The sequence below is a fragment of the Schistocerca americana genome, chromosome 2 (genome assembly GCF_021461395.2).
Source record: "Schistocerca americana isolate TAMUIC-IGC-003095 chromosome 2, iqSchAmer2.1, whole genome shotgun sequence".
Lineage (NCBI taxonomy): Eukaryota > Metazoa > Arthropoda > Insecta > Orthoptera > Acrididae > Schistocerca > Schistocerca americana.
The window spans coordinates 469148369-469165013 of record NC_060120.1 but is presented as its reverse complement, the minus strand read 5'-3'; the positions used below and the strand labels follow the sequence as shown (position 1 = coordinate 469165013).

The 16645-nt window shown below is 42.0% G+C and overlaps 1 pseudogene; it reads left to right on the top strand.

Moving 5' to 3' along the window:
- Positions 1-3616: 3616 nt before the first annotated feature.
- On the top strand, positions 3617-3734 carry LOC124597706 (annotated as a pseudogene).
- The last annotated feature ends 12911 nt before the right edge of the window (positions 3735-16645 follow it).

Sequence of the window (16645 nt, the reverse complement as noted above, 5' to 3'; positions counted from 1 at the left end):
AAAAACCACATTTTTGGGACATTTCTCGATAAAGATTTTTGAAGACGGCCAGATGGCACTTGCAGATATATGCCTAGGAAATATGCGGTTAAGATTAGAACAATTTGTTGCGGTTATTTATTTATATATGCGCAGCTGACGGCGAATAAATGGTGAAAAACGCTTTTTTCGGGTTTCCTCAGGAACCGCCCACGAACTAAGCTGCGCTTCCCTAAGCTCCCTATGGCACACCGTTGGCCACTTTAATGCAAAAAGAGCGAACCGGTTTGCTCCATTTGTCTAAGCTAGAAGAAGAGCGTAGTATTCAAACTTTGACCCTGTACTGTAGGATACTTACCGTACGACGACCCTTCTGCTGAGTATACAAATGGTCCCTACAAGGCTATCCACTTGACCCTGTCTTTTTATTACCAATAGTACTCAAGGTATAAACCAAGGAAAAATTCCGTCTTAATGCGTGGCGCTTTGGAGTATGCTGTCGCATGCGTACCTATGGAAGTATTATTTAATACTTGTTATGCGACTGATATATCGGCTAAGTTTGATAAGTACCGGACAGATTCTTCAATTTTTAGTTACACTTTCCGTTGAGCCCATGGTAAAAGCTGACAAACAAATAGGTGCATAACGAATCTACTGTAGTTGATTCCAAAATTGATGTTGCATTATTTATTCACATCTCATTACAAGACACTGCAACCATTGCCATCTCTATACAGACTAGACACACATTCTTCCGACCGTTGAAGCCATAATGACACCCCTGCCTCTGCATTACATTCTTTTTGCGTTCTAGTTGCTCACCTTGAGAAACTAAATCAGCATGCCTCCGTAATGAGCAAGGTGTTGAGCTCAGGAATATGTAGGCGGGTATCTTCAGCTTAAACTCTGAAAGTGTGTCGTGGAATGACACAGATGGTTCATTTTTTAACTATTCCCTTACATTTTTTATGAGTTCCTACTCTGGGTTTTATGTAATCCTTTACTCTCTAGTGTATATTGTTTAAGATGCATGCTTCAGCTACGCTTTTAGACGTATTGGTTTTCCTTATCTCTTTCATATTCTTGTAGGATTTATTTTTTCAATTTGATTCCCTAGCAGAAATAAGAATTCAGAAAAACAACTTCGCCTTTACAGGAACTGAGGAGGTCTTTAATGAAGTGAAGGAGACTACTGTTTCTAAGAACAAATTTTTTCACTTTGTGTGTAGGATAGGGGAAGATCGGGTACTGTGGGGTACGTAAGCTTTTTCGAAATAGTATTTTATGAAGATTGTATTGCAACGTCATTCACATTAAACAATGCTATGATACATTACTTAATGTAACTAAAGAAGACGACGACATAAAAATGTACGTTCACTGATATTTTCAAATATTTTCATCTTTTGCATTTGGTCGTAAAAAACTTTTTCGGGGATTGTGTCGGACATGAATTTTTTTTGCAAAACGTTGTAACAGGATCGTATTCGGTTACAAACTCGAACTCGCCCATCAGCTCACGTAGTTTTTCAAAGGATCTGCTAACGAGTTCCTCGCTGAAACCTGCTCCTCGCTGCGAACTCGTGCATTCAACTGCTATCCACAGTCTTTATTTCTTTCCATAAAATACAGTTAAAAATCTTTACTCGCTTTTATTCGTTTCTTATGGGAAGGATGCTTTATTTTTGGTATCTCTGCATATTAGTTCACTAGGCTGAAAAAGTTATTTACTCTAACACCATAACAAATACCCGCCACGAAGGAATTATCCGAATAGGACGGAAATCAGTAGGTGCGATGTTCATGTACAGATAAATAAATGATTAAAATTTCAGAAAAAATTATATGTTTTATTGAAGAGAAAGAGCTTCATAAATTGAGAAAGTCAATAACGCGTCGGTCCTCCTCTGGCCTCATGCAAGCAGTTTGACAGAGGTGCTGGATGTCCTGAGGGGCGTCGTGCCAAATTCTGGCCAATTGGCGCGTTACATCGTCGAAATACCGATTTGCTTTAAGGGCCCTGATCGTAATGCTCCAAACGTTCTCAATTAGGAAGAGATCCGGCGACCTTGCTGCCCAGCGTTTAGCAAGACTGGCAACAGAAATTCTCACCATCTCGGGGCATTGTCTTGCCCAAGATGGCTCGCTGTGATGGACAAGAAAACTTGGTTTAGAATATCGCCGATGTACCGCTGTCGGTGCCGCGGATGACAGCCACAAGGGTCGTGCTGGGAAATAAATGGCACCCCAGATCATCACTTCTGTCTGTCGGCTTGTATGGCGGGCGAAAGTGAAGCTCGTATCCTTCCGGTGTCCGGAGCGACTCCAGACATGTTTCTCTGTAATCTCAGTGACTGGAGCAGAACTGTCTTCAGTGATGAGTTCCACTTATTACCAGCAAGAATGTGTCCAGAGACTCCCTGGGCGGCAGAGGGATCCTATCGTGAATGTTGTCCATTTTCCCTTACCATATCTATAACAGTTTCAACGTTTGTGTGTAGATTCTTAATAACATTTATGGGATGAGACGAGTAACTTTGCTCAGCCATTATATTCCATAGTCTTCCTCTGTTCACATTATCAAATACCTTTTCAACCTCTATAATTTAGAAGTTAAACCGAGGACACTTATACCTCGGAAGTTATTACATTTATTTCTTATCACCCTTTATCAAGACAGACATTACTTTGGTCTTTGGCCAGTCTTTTGGTAACTTCTTACTTCTCCATCACTGACTGAACATGTGAAGAAGCGTTAGCTGTAGGGATAACCATATTTCCACTGTTCCATATTAATACCAATTAGACCAGTGACTTTCTTATTCTTTGTTGCTTTTAGAGATCCCGTCAGTTTTTTTCATAGTGTAAGTAGGCTGCTTAGGTTTTTATGTTGGTAACGCCACGTAGCGCTATGTATGAAAATCACTGGCTTTGCTGCGTGCAGTCTGTGGCTGGTTTGCATTGTTGTTGGCTATTGTAGTGTTGGGCAGTTGGCTGTTAACAGCGCGTAGCGTTGCGCAGTTGGATGTGAGCCACCAGCAGTGGTGGATGTGGGGAGAGAGATGACAGAATTTTAAGAGCGGACGATCTGGACGTATGTGCGCCAGAAAGAGTAAATTTTTAATACTGGATATCATGAACTGATATATATATTATGACTTTTGAACACTATTAAGGTAAATACAGTGTTTGTTCTCTATAAAAAGCTCTCATTTCCTAACTATGCCTATAAGTAGTTAGTGCCTTCAGTAGTTTGAATCCTTTATTTAGTTGGCAGTATTGGCGCTCGCTGTATTGCAGTAGTTCGAGTAACGAAGATTTTGTGAGGTAAGTGATTCATGAAAGGTATAGGTTATTGTTAGTCAGGGCCATTCTTTTGTAGGGATTTTTGAAAGTCAGATTCGTTGCACTAAAAATATTGTGTGTCAGTTTAAGCACAGTCATGTATAATTTATCTAAGGGGATGTTCCAATAGCAATATCGTCCACGCCTTTTGTGTCCTTCACTTCATAAACGACTGTTTCTCTGCCTCGTAAGTCTTGTTCTATATTACTAATAAAAGGTTATCATCATTCTCCTTGTGCTTTCCGAGTTATGTGTTTCACATTATTTCTTTTCTCTATATATTCGTTATGCCAACGGCCTTGTCGCAGTGGTAACACCGGTTCCCGTCAGATCACCGAAGTTAAGCACTGTCGGGCTGGGCTAGCACTTGGATGCGTGAACTTCCGGCCTGCCGAGCGCTGTTGGCAAGCGGCGTGCACTCAGCCCTTGTGAGGCAAACTGAGGAGCTACTTGATAGAGTAGCAGCGGCTCTGGTCTCGCATACTGACATACGGCCAGGAGAGCAGTGTGCTGACCACGTGCCCCTCCATATCCTCATCCAGTGACGTCTGTGGACTGAGGATGATACGGCGACCAGTCGGTACCGCTGTGCCTTCCAAGAATTGTTCGGACGGGGTGTAGTTTAGGTTATATATATTCATCATCGTTTTCATTGTCGGGATTATTTACAGTTCGAAAGCCTTTTGTTTTCTTTTTTTGTCTAATTGCTGTTTCCATTTCTTGTTTTCAAATCCTTTACTTTTCTTATAGTTCCTTTTTGTCTCTATGACCTGCTTAGCAACGTTTGATACGGTTATTTTTAAGTTTTTTTCATTCTTGTTCCCTAAGGCGCTGCAGTCGTGGACTGTGCGGCTGGTCCCGGCGGAGGTTCGAGTCCTCCCTCGGGCGTGGGTGTGTGTGTTTGCGCTTAGGATAATTTAGGTTAAGTAGTGTGTAAGCTTCGGGACTGATGACCTTAGCAGTTACGTCCCATAAGATTTCACACACATTTGAAGATTCTTGTTCCAGGTCTTCTACCGTTTCCAAATTTCCTAAAGATTTTGTCATCCCAGATATTTATGCTGGTATCTTCTAATAGGTACGCCTTCAAAACTTGTTCTTCCTCTGATCCTCGATTTTTTTTGTATTCTCCCATTTAATTAGATGTCAGTTATTGAAACCAATAAGAAGTAGTCTAATCCAATATGCACTCATCCATTAGTTCAGGAATCATTATCATTATACTCTGCCCAGTCACATTAATGTGATCGCCTGTCAAAAGTCTGCATAACCGCATTTTACATCGAGGACCGCTGTGAGACGGGCAGGGGTCCTGCTACAAAACGGAGAAGCTCAATGAGTTCTGGAACACACCGACAAGGATGCTGAGCCATGACGACTCCAGTGCAGTGGCCAGCTGCGCTGGGATCCTCGGTTGAAATCCAAGCTGCGAACAGCCCTATCCAGATGGTCCCACAGATTCTCTAATGGATTTAAATCCGGGTAGATCCGTGCCCAAGGGGGTGCGGTAAACTCATCCTGGCGCTCCTCGAACCACACACGTACACTGCGAGCTGTGTGACACGTTGCATTGTCCTGCTGGTAGATGTCATCATTCCAAGGAGATAAAGACTGCATGTAGAAGTGGACATAGGCCCCTTGGCTAAATGCATACTTGTGTTGATCCATTGTGCCTTCCAAAACGACAAAATCACCCAGGGAATGCTACAAAAACGTTTCCCAGATTATAAGGTCCTTCCTCCGGCCTGGATGCTTCCGATGGCTGTTGCAGGGTGCTCACCTTCAAAAGTTTCACGACGTACGCGCCAACGGCTATCTGTCCGATGGAGCACAAAACGTGGTTCATCTGAAAAGTCTACCTGTCGCCATTCGGTGGACGTCCACCTGTGGTAGTCGCGTGCCAATTCCAGCCTTCGTCGCCGAGTGTCTGCACCAAGCGCCTGCTGCAGAGGCCCATATGCAGCAGTGTTCGCCGAGTCGTCATTGAGGACACACTATCAGTAGCCCCGTGGTTGAAATGGCTCTGAGCACTATGGGACTTAACATCTGAGGTCATCAGTCCCCTAGAACTTAGAACTACTTAAACCTAACTAACCTAAGGACATCACACACAGCCATGCCCGAGGCAGGATTCGAACCTGCGACCGTAGTGGTCGCGGCGTTCCGGACTGAAGCGCCTAGAACCGGTCCCTGGTTCATCTGGGCCGCCAATTCCTCAACAGCTGCACATCTATTCTACCGTACATATATCCCAAGCTGTCGTTCGCATTTGCCATCTGTGGCCCGTGGTTCACCAGTGTTGGTTGGGCGCCTGTTTTGGAAAGCGCTGTTTCGCCATGCACGGTATAATTTAACCATGGCGGCACGCGAACAGTTTACAAACTTAGTCGTTTCGGAGATGCTTCCATCCTTGGGTCGAAAGCCATTTATCCTGCCCTTTCCAATGACAGATAAGCCTCTTCGTTTCCACACTATGACAACGACTGCTCAAAGCAGTCAGCTGAACTAATTGGGGAACTGTTCGACATCTAAATAGGAACGATGCCGTTATTCGACGACATTAGCACGAATGGGTGAATCATGACCGAACGTAGCGTCAAGAAGGTAGCGGCCGACCAAGACAGACGACAAAACTTGAGGACCGAGCAATCGTCAGAGAGGCACTCACAGATCCGTCTCCATCATTCTCATCGATACGATGCTTCAGTGATCACAAGGACCATAAATAGGCGCCTCATAGGAAGGGAGCTGAGTTCACAGGGCATCTTCTGGCGACTACCATTGACATGTGTACTCCTAACAAGCCATTTTACAGTGGTGTCGGACACATTCAGCCTGGGATCTCAATGACTGGAGTCTTCAGTGTTGCGTCTCGCTTCGGTGTGAGCTCTTATGATCATCTGACCGAGCGAGGTGGCGCAGTGGTTAGCACACTGAACTCGCATTCGGGAGGACGACGATTCAATCCCGTCTCCAACCATCCTGATTTAGGTTTTCCGTGATTTCCCTAAATCGTTTCAGGCAAATGCCGGGATGGTTCCTTTGAAAGGGCACGGCCGATTTCCTTCCCAATCCTTCCCTAACCCGAGCTTGGGGTCCGTCTCTAATGACCTCGTTGTCGACGGGACGTTAAACACTACCCACCACCTATGATCATCTGAGACGTGTCTGGAGACGTCCTGGACAGCGGTGGGATACCAGCCTGACTGCCGTCCGCTATACTACTCGACAACCAGGAGTGATGTTCTGGCAGAGAGTGGTGGGAGACGTTTCTTTTCACAGCAGGATCCCTTTGTTTGTCGTCCGTGGCATCCTTACAGCACACGTTAACGATATTCTGCGCCCAATTTTGTTGCCCTTCACGGCAAGCCTTCCTAGGCTTACATTTCAACAAGATAAGTCCCGCCCACACTTGATGAGAGTTTCTGCTGCTTTCCTTTGTGCTTGCCAAAACCTGCCTTGGAGAACAAGGTTGAGTGATCCCTCCTCCTCCCCCCCCCCCCCCCTCCTCCTCCAAATGAGAACTTTTGGAGCATTATGGGCAGGTCCCTCCAACTAGCTCGGCATTTTGACTATCTAACGCAACAGTTGGCCAGAATTAGGCGCGAGATCACCGAGGAGGACATTCAACAACTCTGTCAATCAATGGCAAGCCAAATAACTGCTCACACAAGCGCCAAAGGTAGACCAATGAGTTGTAGACTTGCTCAATTTGTGAAGCTCTTTCCCTTGAGCAAATCACCCAGTTCATCTGAAGTTGTAATAATTGTTTTTTCTTCACATGCACATCACATCTACCGATTACGGTCGGATTCGGATAATTCCTTCGTGATGCGTCGTATCTCTCCCTCCCTCCCTACCTCCCTTCCTCCCTCCCCCCCCCCCCCTCTCTCTCTCTCTCTCTCTCTCTCTCTCTCTCTCTCTCTCTCTCTCTCTCTCTTGCTTTGGTGACACGGTGAAACTTCTTAAAATGATGTTCTTAAGCACTGAGCCAACTCTCTTTACTTATTCTTATTATTTCAACACTGACCTACAGAATTTGCCCAGACAAACAGAACTCAAACTTTTCCCATTCATTAATTACTCACAATATTAAAGGATAACGCGACCTGACTGCTTTAAAATTGATAACCTGACTTCAAATAATTAATACAAAAGAATGACCCTGTATTAGTAGAAATCCTAACAATAACCTATACATTTGATAAGTCACTTACCTCACAAAAATCTTCATTAGCACCAATACTGCCAGCTAAATAAAAGATTCTAGCTACTGAAGACTCTAACTACCGATAGGCATGTGGTTAGCAAAGGAAAGATTTTGTTGCAAGCAAACAATGTATTTTTACCTTAATCGTGTGACAATCAGTTCAAAAAAATTACATAATCATCAGTAATAAGTCTCCGTGACGGATACACATTCAGACCGTCCGCTAGTGCTAATACCGCAAACCTCCAACACTGCTGACTACTCACCCACAACTTCCATCACTGCTGGCTGTTCACCTCCAACTGCCATCACCGCTGACTGTTAACTTCCAACTTCCATCACTGCTGGCTCTTCACCTCCAACTGCAAGACCGACCAGCCACAGAGAGTCTCTTACAGACTACGCACAGTGCAGTCAGAGGTTTAATACAGAGCGCTACATAGCTCTACCAACATAAAAACACATAAGCAGGCTGCTTACAACCGTACTGTAGCGCTGTCAGCGTGAGAAAGCGGCCTGGACAGAGTGAGAGGAAGTAGAGTCACAGACACTGAATATATAGCCCGGCCCTACGAAAGATTCTATGAACACGATGGGGAACACAGGCAACACCACCTCGGACAGCCCTCGGAAACTACTTGCGACAGCTTGCTGCATCAACAATGTTGCCGGGTCATACCGCAAGAACCCACTGTAATGCAGCCACAGGGCAATAATGTAGCCGGCAACACTATTTCAGACACGCCTCACCGTATAATATGGTCCTTGTAAACGCACCTTAAAGTTGCAATGAAAATTTAATATTATTTACTCGAAAAAGAAACAAACACGCCACATTTAAAGCCATCTACCGAAAAACTCGCTAGGAACAGGTAAAGTGTTGCCACTCCGAAACGCATAGTTATTTCAACTCAAGATTTTGTGCCTCTATAACAATCTATAACAAGACCCGCTTTGTGTATGAAATCACATCCCAAGATCAACGGGATATTTAACCGCTCGGCGACCAACAACTTCACCGACCAAGAAAATTTTTCCACAAATAAGCTAACCTTACATTCCCCGAGGATAGGCAACAACTGGCCATTGGCCGCACGACATCTAATCTCAATAGGAAGCAAGTTTGAACTACGGGTCGATTTCTTAAATTCAAAATATCAGTTCTAATCTATTATAGAACGGGCACTACCAGTATCCAATAGGGCACAAATCTGCTCATCCCCAATCTTCGCGCAAATGTAAGGAGAGGAGGGGAGAGAGACAACACGAATGGCGGGCAATTAACCGCCCAATTTCTCTTACTGCGTCTCCGAACCCTTCCCCCCTGCCCCTGGCGTAATTTAGCATCACGGGGTGTCCGCGGCACCGGACAGGCCCGAATAAGATGATCGCGCAATCCGCATCTAAAACAACGCCACTCCCAAAATCTGTCGCTCGATAATCCGGACGCGTTCAAACTTAGGTTCTGTCGGCGAATTCTCATTGCTTTTCCTTTCGGTCTGCGAACTACGGTCGTCTAACTTGTCCACCACCTCCTGTAAGGTCTTAAAATTTTCTGGTGTATTTAAAAAAACAAAACGACTCATTTCCGATAACTGTATTCCATCCAAAATGTGGTCTACGCACGCGGCCTCAGCATTTACCGACTTCCGTACCATTCGGATAATTCCTTCGTGGCGGCTCTTTTTTATGGTGTTGGAGTGAATGAGTTCTTAAACCTAGTGAACTAATATACAGAGATATCAAAAATAAAGCATCCTTCACTTAAGAAACAAATAAAAGTGAGTAAAGATTTTTTTTACTATATTTTATGGAAAGAAATGAAGACTGTGGATAGCAGTTGAGTGCACGTGTTCGCAGCGAGGAGCAGGTTTCAGCGAGGAACTCGTTAGCAGATCCTTTGACAAACAACGTGAGCTGATGGACGAGTTCAAGTTTTTAACCGAATACGATCCTGTTACGACGTTTCGCAGTAAACATTCATGTCTGACACAATCCCCGAAAAAGTTTTTTACGACCAAATGCAAAAGATGAAAATATTTGAAAATATCAGTGAACGTATATTTTTATGTAATCGTCTTCCATAATTACATTTAGTAACGTATCATAGCATTGATTAATGTGAATGACGTTGCAATACAATCTTCATAAAATACTATTTCGAAAACGCTTACGTACCCCACAGTACCCGATCTTCCCCTATCCTACACACAAAATGAACAAATTTGTTCTTAAAAACAGTAGTCTCCTTCACTTCATTAAAGACCTCCTCAGTTCCTGTAAAGGCGAAGTTGTTTTTCTGAATTCTTATTTCTGCTAGGGAATCAAATTGAAAAAATAAATCCTACAAGAATATGAAAGAGATAAGGAAAACCAATACGTCTAAAAGCGTAGCTGAAGCATGCATCTTAAGCAATATACACTAGAGAGTAAAGGATTGCATAAAACCCAGAGTAGGAACTCATAAAAAATGTAAGGGAATAGTTAAAAAATGAACCATCTGTGTCATTCCACGACACACTTCCAGAGTTTACGCTGAGGATACACGCCTTCATATTCCTGAGCTCAACACCTTGCTCATTACGGAGGCATGCTGATTTAGTTTCTCAAGCTGAGCAACTAGAACGCATAAAGAATGTAATGCAGAGGCAGGGGTGTCATTATGGCTTCAACGGTTGGAAGAATGTGTGTCTAGTCTGTATAGAGATGGCAATGGCTGCAGTGTCTTGTGATGAGATGTGAATAAATAATGCAACATCAATTTTGGAATCAACTACAGTAGATTCGTTATGCACCTATTTGTTTGTTAGCTTTTACCATGGGCTCAACGGAAAGTGTAACTAAAAATTGAAGAATCTGTCCGGTACTTATCAAACGTAGCCGATAAATCAGTCGCATAACAAGTATTAAATAATACTTCCATAGGTACGCATGCGACAGCATACTCCAAAGCGCCATGCATTAAGACGGAATTTTTCCTTGGTTTATACCTTGAGTACTATTGGTAATAAAAAGACAGGGTGAAGTGAATAGCCTTGGGCTAGGAACCATTTGTATACTCAGCAGAAGGGTCGTCGTACGGTAAGTATCCTACAGTACAGGGTCAATGTTTGAATACTACGCTCTTCTTCTAGCTTAGACAAATGGAGCAAATCGGTTCGTTCTTTTTGCATTAAAGTGGCCAACGGTGTGCCATACGGAGCTTAGGGAAGCGCAGCTTAGTTCGTGGGCGCTTCCTGAGGAAACCCGAAAAAAGCGTTTTTCACCATTTATTCGCCGTCAGCTGCGCATATATAAATCAATAACCGCAACAAATTGTTCTAATCTTAACCGTATATTTCCTCGGCATATATCTACAAGTGCCATCTTGCCGTTTTCAAAAATCTTTGTCGAGAAATGTCCCAAAAATATGGTTTTTAGGCACCAAAACCGAGCCGCGGATTCCAAGAGGGCTACGCACGGAAAAAGGCTGATAGTTTTACAATGTATTCCTAAAATTACCATCTCGAACAATCTTGAAAAAATTTTCTTGATATCTTTATCCGTTCCTGAGCTACTGCGGTTCAAAGTTGTACACGTAAAACACGGCGTGAGGTGTAAACGTAGTTTATACAGTTACGTAGCACGGGAAAAGTTACTGGGAAGTGTCTCCATTATCACTAGAAGGGTTCTAGAAACCCCGTGTTGTAGTACTGAAGCACACACAAAATTTTTATGCTCGTAAAAACCTAACCGAGGTGTAAATTGGTTTTCCTCTATTTCAATTTGGCATAGGTAAATAATCAAAAATTTACAGACCCATAAAATTTCTATATGAGTTACAGGCCCTGCTGTAGCAGCGAAAAGAAAGGAACCAGCGGAAAAACGCACCTATAGGAGCACAAAAAAAGCGGAATTGCTCGCGTTTAATAAAAGGTTCTGACTGAAAAGTGGGGTACAGGCTGCCTCATTCTACTTTCCTCAGCACCTCTTCACATATTCGCCCTCTTTTTAATTCCTATCTCATATCCATCATCAACATGAGCATACGGTATGACCACCACCGCCGAAGTTTCAGGTGTCAGTGGAGAGTTTGCTCGATGGAAATGAGGAACAACCAGAGGCTATATCTCGCCACTTGGATGTTTGTAGCCTTACACCAGAAAAACAATATCTTTTTACAAATTGAGTCCTTCTCGAACCATAGCGCCAGGTAATGTCAGTTCTTACACCAAATAGCACAGTACGTCACATGAAGCTGGGGGTATCTTATACCCTGAAAAGAGGTATTGGGTTATTTGTCACCAGCTTTAAGTTAATATAAGCCGAGAGTGTTGCATGCTCTCAGGCATTGTACTGTGTGTGATTGCCTTCCAGGAATACAAACAATGGCTCTTTTAGTACGTGTTTCATCAATTTTCATTGGTAATCATGTAGCCACATATCCTTCACTTACTTCTTCTGTACTTTCTTATGTTCCTGCAGATGTATGTAGCGTATCAAAACAAACTAAATATTATATGTTTTCCTTGGACTTCGTGGTCTTCATATTAGGAAAAGTGGCTGGAAGAAAGTGACCGAGAAGATAAATGTTTAACCTTTTAACGTAACATTTTTTTGTATTTTAATTTTTTCCTCGGTAGTTTCATTTCATACAAGTGCAGCTAAACCCACTGCTGGAAGAATCTTAATACCTAAATTCAGGGTATACTACGGACATGGACGCTTTCTTTCTTTTTTATTTTGTATGCCCATCCTTGTAATTGGAGGTCTGGGGGCTTTGGCCGTTCACTTATACAAGAGAAAGAAACACCTACAACCGTCCTTATGACGTCATTTATTGTGTGGCCACCATTTTCGGTGGTTCATGCGCCATCTTCAGGCCTGTGTGTATAAACAGTAATGATACCATCATCAACCTACCAACCAAGGAACACAAAGGCAGATTAAAAACAGAATTAGAATCAAGGACGAGACTCTACAAGTTAATTACAGTATTGATTTGATAAAACCAACAGATACATCCATTGTCACATACCTAGAGTATACCATAACGAATTTTCACTCTACACATTGTACAAATGTACTATTTATTAATAATTTCATTAATTAAATATTCCATGATTTTTACTGCTCAGTTGTACGATGCATTGTCTGCACAGTCCTTAAATAACCTACTGAACGAGAAAAGTAACTGTAGAAAATGATAAATGAATGAAAGAAACAACAACCTCAGAAATAAGTAAAACGAAGAAACGTGCATCACAGTTATAAATGCTAAGGTTAAAACCGAATATAGGCATACTTATGTCATAAGTGTAAAATGAATGTCCAAAAACGTGTCAAGAGGCCAAATGTAGAAAATCACCTATGTCATAGGATACACTGAATGAACAGAACTCACGATAATGTTCAGTATGAACAATATCTTCAAATCTGTGAGAAAGAAGGCCGTGTTGAAAGGTAACCTCAACAAAATCCAAATGTCAGTATGGTAAGGTGTCAAAATGACAATACAAACACAGCTACAGTGTGTGTCATGCCAAAGTATAAAATGCTGAGATGCTGAGATGTAAGCCGTTGAGGGGCATACTTATGTCGTATACATAAAATGAATGTCCAAGACGTGTCAGAGGAAAAAATATAGGACACCAGCCCCTGAACAGCCTTGCATACTCGTTGAAAGAACTCTTCAGCTTCCACCTGTAAGTGGACGGAGTAACAGTGGCAGATAACTCTGGACGTTACGTATACATGCTGAACGGGTTCTTTATGCGAGAACTGCGGAGACAACGGTTAAACACGATGAGTGTTTTTTTTTATTTTTTTGTTTTTTAGGGAGCATGTCTGTGTTAATAGACTCCAAAATGTGACCAAGCGGTCCTCAAATAGGAGATGAGTTTGACTGACGAATGCCTGGCTGTAGTTAAGAATCGCTTCTGCCACAGAAATAAAAACTGTGTGAGGGGGACTATTCGCCACGTAGATGACACAATTTTTCATAAGTGACCGTGAAAACCAAATAGCACGAATATTGTGTTTCATTCAGTTGTAGTCAGATGGTCCATAAAGTAAAAATTATCAGTATACCACAAAACCAAATAGAAGATGTTAATATTTGATTACGTATAAACAAAATATTTTTCCTTAAAAAGTCAACATACTGCTGTTCAAATGAGAACTGTCTGTTTCCCTCCGGTCAACCTGTGTAACATCTATCATCATCATCGTCATTATCATGGGATGTCAATTCATACAGAATCAGCCTCAAAACCTCATTACGGTTCAGTATTAAAGACATAGGTTTGTCGCTGCAGATACGACAGATGAGTAACAACAGTTGATGACAGTAGGAATAACACTTCGCAGAACCCGTGGAGCAATGTTTTTGACACGCTGCATGCAAATTTCGGAGGATGGCACATAATGTATCGATAGATGTTGTATTCAACGGTAGTTGTGCTCTATCAAACCAGATTTTTTTTCATCAGATACAGCCTACTCAATAACATAGAAACATAAAACTAGGAACCTAAATAAAAGAGGTGTAATATTACGAACTTCCTACTCCAAACTTGTTCTTACGGGAACCACGGATTGTGAATGTTGCCTGTATCAGTCTATTAGTTACGGTAATTGCAGCAGGAACTGTATATTTCATACGTAATAAAATGTATTTTCATCGATGTTCAACAGTTGTGAGGATATTTTTCTGTTACTCTGCGCTATCTTAACCAAAGACTTGTTCGACTTCTCCAACAGTAAACAATCACTTCGTTTTATGCAACTTACTCTTTTTCCTGTCTTATTTTTACGGAAACAGGACTTATTCCACGAAGTCTAGGAAGGGAAACAACCATTATACACAAGTTCCATATATAAAGTGCTGCTTACCGAAGTTTGTACAAATTCAGTGACATTTTACTTAGTCAACAGGATGAAGGTTAAATATACTTGGTCGTTCTTCACGAACTAGTAAAAGAACATGATTTTAACGCGTGAAACATTTTACATACTCACAGGAAGTTGTATAGAACGCGTTTAACCACAGACGTATATGTGATGCTGAACTCTGTTTCCATTCAGAGCTTATTAGCCAAAATAGTAACCGACAGCCATCAGGAAACAATTATGCTCCCCAAACAAGGGGGAGAATAGTATACAAGCCAGCGAGTACGTAAGGTCGCGTGACGATGGATTTGTGATGATGAGTTTCACCAGAAGCGTTGATCAACTTTTCGTAGAGTTTGCGTCGTTTGCTATCGTAGCTGAGATTGCTGACAACTGGAAACAATCGTCCGCCTTCTAGCAAATACTCTGCTCTCATAATTCCCAATCGAAAGTGTTAAGTTACAGTGTACGAACCAAAGAAATAAATAAAACTGAGTCTCGAAGGAAACGGCATTTGTTTAAAAGCAAGTACTCAGAAGCTGCACAGAGATAGGTGTTACTGAACCATACGTGGTGTGGAACGACAGTTCACGAGCAGAGCTAGTATCTCAGCTGACATTGCTATGTAAAGTGATCGGAACTGGAAATTTATTTTTCATACAGCGTGACCGCCCTGTTTGATTTCACGAGATATTTTCTTTCGAAGTCACTCAAAAAGCCGTGTTTGCGAAACACTAGTGTTAGAGAGGGGAGAATTACTTCTCGTCTGTGACCTTGTCAATTTGGCGTCAGGAGTGTTACAATGGATGCAGTATAACGTTTTCTGTTCGTGTCGTGTTTACATCGAACCTCACAGACGGAACTGGTGTAAATGTAAATATCTCCACTGACTGACAGACAAGGTGAACTATTGTAAGATCTACAGTTCGATATTCTCCAATCTGCTAATCTTTCTTTTCATTTTGTTAATTTACTTACTTATAGCTGCCACTTCCGTCAAAGGAACAGCATACAAGTACTATATTTTTTGTAGTACGAATGAATCATTCATTTAAATGTCTTGCTTTATGAGCAGTGTTACAGCGCACCGTCTTCAAAACCCTCCATGATAAACTGGATATTGATGCGGGTAGCTAGATAACCACCACAATACTCCTAGACAGAGGCCACAAACAAATCAATGTTGGTGATAATGAATTAACTTCTTCCGGCTTATGGTGTTGACACCGCCACTACTAGTATTAGCTATAAAGACAACACGTCATCAGCCGTCGAAAGTTAGTGTGAAACAAGGAGACGACTGTTTTTAATGAGTGAATTTGATGAGTGAATGAGTGAAAGTGAATTATTATCTTCTGCCGGCAAGGTTGTAAGTAGGCTGTTTATGTTTTCTCTATGTAAGTAGGCTGTTTATGTTTTCTTATTGGCAATGTTACGTAGCGCTCAATATGAAAATCACTGGCTGTGCTGTGTGCAGTCTGTGGCTGCTTTGCATTGTTGTAATACTCGCCATTGTAGTGTTAGGCAGCTGGCTGTGAACAGCGCGTAGCGTTGCGCAGTTGGAGGTGAGCCGCCAGCAGTGGTGGATGTGGGGAGAGAGATGGCGGAGTTTTGTAATTTGTCATTAACTGCTATATTTATATATGATGATATCAAGGTAAATACATTGTTTGTTCTCTATTAATATCTTTCATTTGCTAACTATCCCTATCAGTAGTTGGTGCCTTCCATAGTTTGAGTCTTTTATTTAGCTGGCAGTAGTGGCGCTCGCTGTATTGCAGTAGCTTGAGCAGCGAAGATTTTTGTGAGGTAAGTGATTTGTGAAAGGTATAGTTTAATGTTAGTCAGGGCCATTCTTTTGTAGGGAATTTTGAAAGTCAGATTGCGTTGCGCTAAAAATATTGTGTGTCAGTTTAAGGACAGTCGTGTATAATTGTTCAAAGGGGAAGTTTCAAGGTATGAATGAAGTCTCCGCTTTCTCATTCTGTGAATTTTCCTTCCGCATGTCGCTTCATAGCTTCAATACACCGCAAAAATGTACTCTAGAACGGGATTTACGTTTTGTACAGAAAAATTAATCAGGGAAACCTTGCAGTTACAATCTGCGAATGACTAAGTGAATTTCTGCGAGTGCAACAGTTACAGAAAGAAATGGTTTCTTCGCTCTTATTATCTGACAGGGAGAAAGTAACTAAAGAATGAAAATTTCCAGAGATCTAACTGAAAGCTGTTTATTAA